We start from the raw sequence: 4,655 nt of genomic DNA, 5'->3' as shown, positions 1-4,655 counted from the left end.
TCTGCTAACAAAGTATAATTATTTACAGACATGCTGTGCAAACAAATAAAACATTATCTGCAGTTACTGAAATAAATCTTGTAAAACTTTAAACGTATATCTTATATATGTAAAATGATTAAAAAAAACATACCAAAAAGTAGTACAGTTTTCATTTACATTTTAGTAAAATATCTTAGTTCTACCTAGGGACAAACTTGCTTTTTTGCACTAGACTGCCCTATTAGCTAAATCACTATAGCTTCAATAATGCTTCTTATTCTAAAGCTGACCATACACTATTCATTCATTCATTTATTCTTCATGAACCGGCCAAAACTTGCTCAAAAGCTGGCCCTGTCGGCAGCCTCAGTTCAGCAACCATTGATCAGAAACTTGAAAATGTTTGGGTAAACAATGATGGCAGCTAATTAGCTGCCATCACTGGATTCTCTGACAGTGCTGCACTGCTGTCAGAATACAATAGCCCAGTAGGAGATTCGGCCATCCACACTATTTAGAGGAATCTCTCATATTTTTTTCTGTTAAGCCCGCATTTTAAACGGAAAACATAGAAAAGAGCATGGGCAGCTTAAGTGTGTGGCAAGGCAAGCCAGTGTATACAGAAAAAAAAAGTCGGCTATAGTCTGGATTGCACTGGAATAGTTTATTGAAGCTTGTACTACATCACCCCCTCTGGAGCATTTCACCCAATCATGAGCTTTGTCGTAGTGATGCAGTGATTATTTTGAGTGTTCTCTTTGCAATGCAAGCCAGTATGTTTACTGGCTCAAGCACTGCCCTCTCTGGGCACACTGCAGCCTTACCTACACCTATGACTAGAAATAAACTGATGCTCTACCTAATAACAACAAGATTTGGCCTGAAATTGCTCTTTAAAAAGATGAATTGAAAAAATAACTGCCAGTTAAAACAGCATCTAGAATATATGGCTTTATTCTACAGCCTATTGCTATGAATAAACATGTATTTCAGATTTGTGTAATGCAGTTCTGTAATCCAATAATGAAATAATAATAGTTGTATGCATCATTCGTTGATGCCCTCATAAAAGAATTAACACATTTCAGTTGGTATAGAGGGAACCACTAATCTTTGATAGGCAGGATCCTATCTATCAGGTTTAAAGAGATGACCAATCCTGAGTGCTTTGTTCTCAATGTTTCCTTACTGTGCACTAGTTATGTGTTTATTGTGTCTGCAGTTTGTTTTGAACTTTAATACCATAGGATGAATACGATTGTTTGTTTGTGGCATGAGTATGTGTCCTACTGCAAAATATACATCAATTAAATTGCCCTTTAAGTAAATAATATGATCTTATTTTTATCACTGACCCTAAAATGTTATGGGGGAATATACAAAGCAGTTAAATGAACTAAAATTATTGTTAAGACGTTGCTTTTGTAGTGTAAGAAATACAACTTTTGTTATTTAAATTGAATAAGCAGCAGATGTATTGACATAAACAGGAAATAACATAAAAAAGATTCATATTCCGTTGCCTCAATTTGTTTCACCATTACTCTATGAAGGTACTAAAGATCCCTGTATAATAGTTTAAACAAGTTCCAAATCTTTCTGCTATGTAACCAGTCTAATAAAGTAAACAAAAAACTTCCTTTATTATACTGATCCCAAAACTTCCTTCATGTGGGTATCATGTGCTGCAGCTCACAGTAGGAGAGTTTCAGCTACAAAGGCAGTGTTGCCAATCCAGAAAGCAGTGAGCAGGGCTACGTGTGACCAGGTTCTGATTTACATGCTTGTGAATTAACACTACCAATGCTGATAGCCAAAACCCAGTGCATCTTTGCTATCCCACTTTAATGCAAGCAGCCATAACCCACATGAGAGTGGCAACTCTGTTCTGAATTTAGGAGCAGTGCAGCATCATTGTCACAAGACCATAGGAAGCTGCATTAAGTTAATGTCAGCTCTGCATGCTGATATGAAATAATCTTTTCATTCATTAATTACCAATTTTTTTGTTGTTTTTTTGATTTTTTCGTGGTTGAGCGAGGCACTCCAGTACATTTCTGGGAAATCTCATCTGTAAACTGCCAAATGTTACGAGATCTTGAAGGAAAGGCATTTTTTCCCCTCGGATGATGTGCACTGTCACATGTTCCAGGAGGCAGATCCAGAGTTCCAGGAGATAAAGGGAGATGGATTAATCTGCTCTTAGTGAAAGAGAAGAATGGGGAGGAACAAAAAAATAAGGACTGCATAGAATAAAAAGCCTGCAATTACCTCCAAGTATCTGTTTGTAGATTGATAATACTAAACATTTCAACAGGTGTTGTTGTCATTATTAAGATAAAGTTAAAGTTTATCTTTAAGTGTTAAAGTGTCAAAGTTCTTTTAATTGGAGGCCACAATTCTACTTTAAAGAGAAACTTCAGGCAAACATCTCAATACACAGCTAAAATAAAAATGAGTGAGCCGTTTTATTATGCAATTTTTCTTTATTGAAATTGTTGTGAAATGTTTAAGGTTAAAAGGTATACATTTCACAAAGAGAAAGCAATGCAGAGTTACATAAGCAGACACGATGTATTCCAATGAATAGACTTCTCAGACAGAGTGTATAAACAGTGTGTGTTGTTGCATAACTTGGCTCAACAGCTCACATCAGTATACATTTATGAGTCCTTTAAACTGTGTTGGGGGGAGGGGCGGGGGTAGAAAAAGTTCAAGAAGGAGAGCAAGGGGGAGGAAAGGGAGATAGGATAAAGTAGGTAAAGGTGATAACACTGAACTGGTAAGTAAATTTTAGCAATAACAAAAATAAGTCAAGATGTATAGTAAAGATGTGAGTATACATTGGTTTAGGTGTTACATCCTGGGTCGTTAAACCATGCAGACCAAGCAGAATGAAATCTCTTATAAAATATATTTTTCAAAGCTTTCATTTTTTCCAAAGAGCCATGGAGATTTAGTAAATTATATTACATTACATTAGTAGTCATAGTGGATGTGTCTTATTCCATAGTCTAGTTATATTAAGTTCATTAGTCAATATTAAGTGAACAATAATAGTTCGAGTGTTGGGGGAAAGTGGTTTGTCCCTAGGTGTAAAAGAGCATATTCGGGTGCTGGGTTCATAGGACTCTGTGTACTCATATATGACATACAACACTGGATTCCAGTAGAAACAGAAGGACCTGCAATTCCAAAATATGTGGGAGAGTGGGCCGATAGATCCACAAAGTCTCCAGCAATGAAGTGAATGTGAGGAGCTGAATTTTTATATGGTATATACCATCTGTGGACTACGTTTTTGAGTTTGCATTTGAGTTTGCATTTGTGCAGTGGCTTTATATGTCAATTGGATCACTTTCCTCCATGTAGGTTCTGTGAATCGTTTTTCCAGCTCAGTCTCCCATTTACTAATTGTGGGGGTTTTAGAGGGGGTGCAGTTGCTATTCAACAAGATATAAAATAGGGAAATATTTTTGGTTTGCTGTAGGGTTGGTAAGAAATTCAGGTAGAATACTATTTTGTTGCGAGAGGTATTGAATCCATAAGTATTGATAAACGTCAGTAGCAGGAATTCTCTATTCCAAGGTGGTAAAAGATTCAATGAGTAAGAGAGTTGTTTTATCTGTAAAATGATTTCTGTTTATATCCATCTAGCCTGTCACACAGCACAGACAGGTGGATGACACTACTTTCTCTGTTTATAATTCCCATTACCATCCAAGTGTGTCAAAAGGAATAGTTGCATTTCACCAATGGTTGTTTCATTACTTTTCTGGTGTTTGGACACTTCAAAAGGACTCCCACTTGAGGTGAGAATTGTGCCTGCAGCTTCTTATCTTTCAGTCAATAATCCCGATAACACCTCTGATCACTATCTCTGTAGCCTAATTCTTAACAACCTTTACCATAAACACATGTCAAGAAAAAACAGTTGCATTTAAAAAAAATACTTATATTTAATTGTTCATCCTATAACTGTGTATTAATACATGGGTTTCAAAAACAACTTCAGAAATGTACAAAGCCTGATAAAGGGATCTATGTCATCTAATGTAAAAAAAAATGCATCATTATTTAAGTTAGCCAATAAAGGGTATCACTGAAAGTGACACTAAACTCAGGCGTTAAATCTGAAATATACATTCAAGTACCTTAATTATTAACAGAAATGTAGCTTATTTGTGTATCACTCGGCTGTAGATCCTCAAATCATCTCTGAATTGGTGCTGACACTGTCCTTCCTTCTGGAGGGTGGCTACTTTTGTTCTCTATGGTCCCTGTGTGTGTTGTAAAATAGTCACCGCTACAAACTCACTATCATGATGGACTATAATCTCAGGTTTAGGTTACTAATTTCCATTGAGATTGTAGTCCATCACAGGAGCGAGTTGGAGTGTTGGCTACTTTACAACACACACACAGGGACCATAGACAACAAAAGTAGCCACCCTCCAGAAGGAAGGACAGTGTTAGCATGAATTCATATATGGTTTGAGGATCTACAGCCAAGTGATCCACAAACAAGCTACATTTTTGTTAATAGTTACTTGAATGCTTTTTAAATATTCAACTTCTGAATCTAGGGCCCCTTCACCACCACACATTCTGCACCAACCGTTGGCTAACATGGTTCTGTTACAGTTAGGAATAGATCTGTAAACTCAGGTGAA

The sequence above is a fragment of the Nanorana parkeri genome, unplaced genomic scaffold, assembly GCF_000935625.1.
Source record: "Nanorana parkeri isolate BGI_ZX_2015 unplaced genomic scaffold, ASM93562v1 scaffold57, whole genome shotgun sequence".
Taxonomy (NCBI): Eukaryota; Metazoa; Chordata; class Amphibia; order Anura; family Dicroglossidae; genus Nanorana; species Nanorana parkeri.
Note: the sequence above shows the minus strand (reverse complement) of the source record.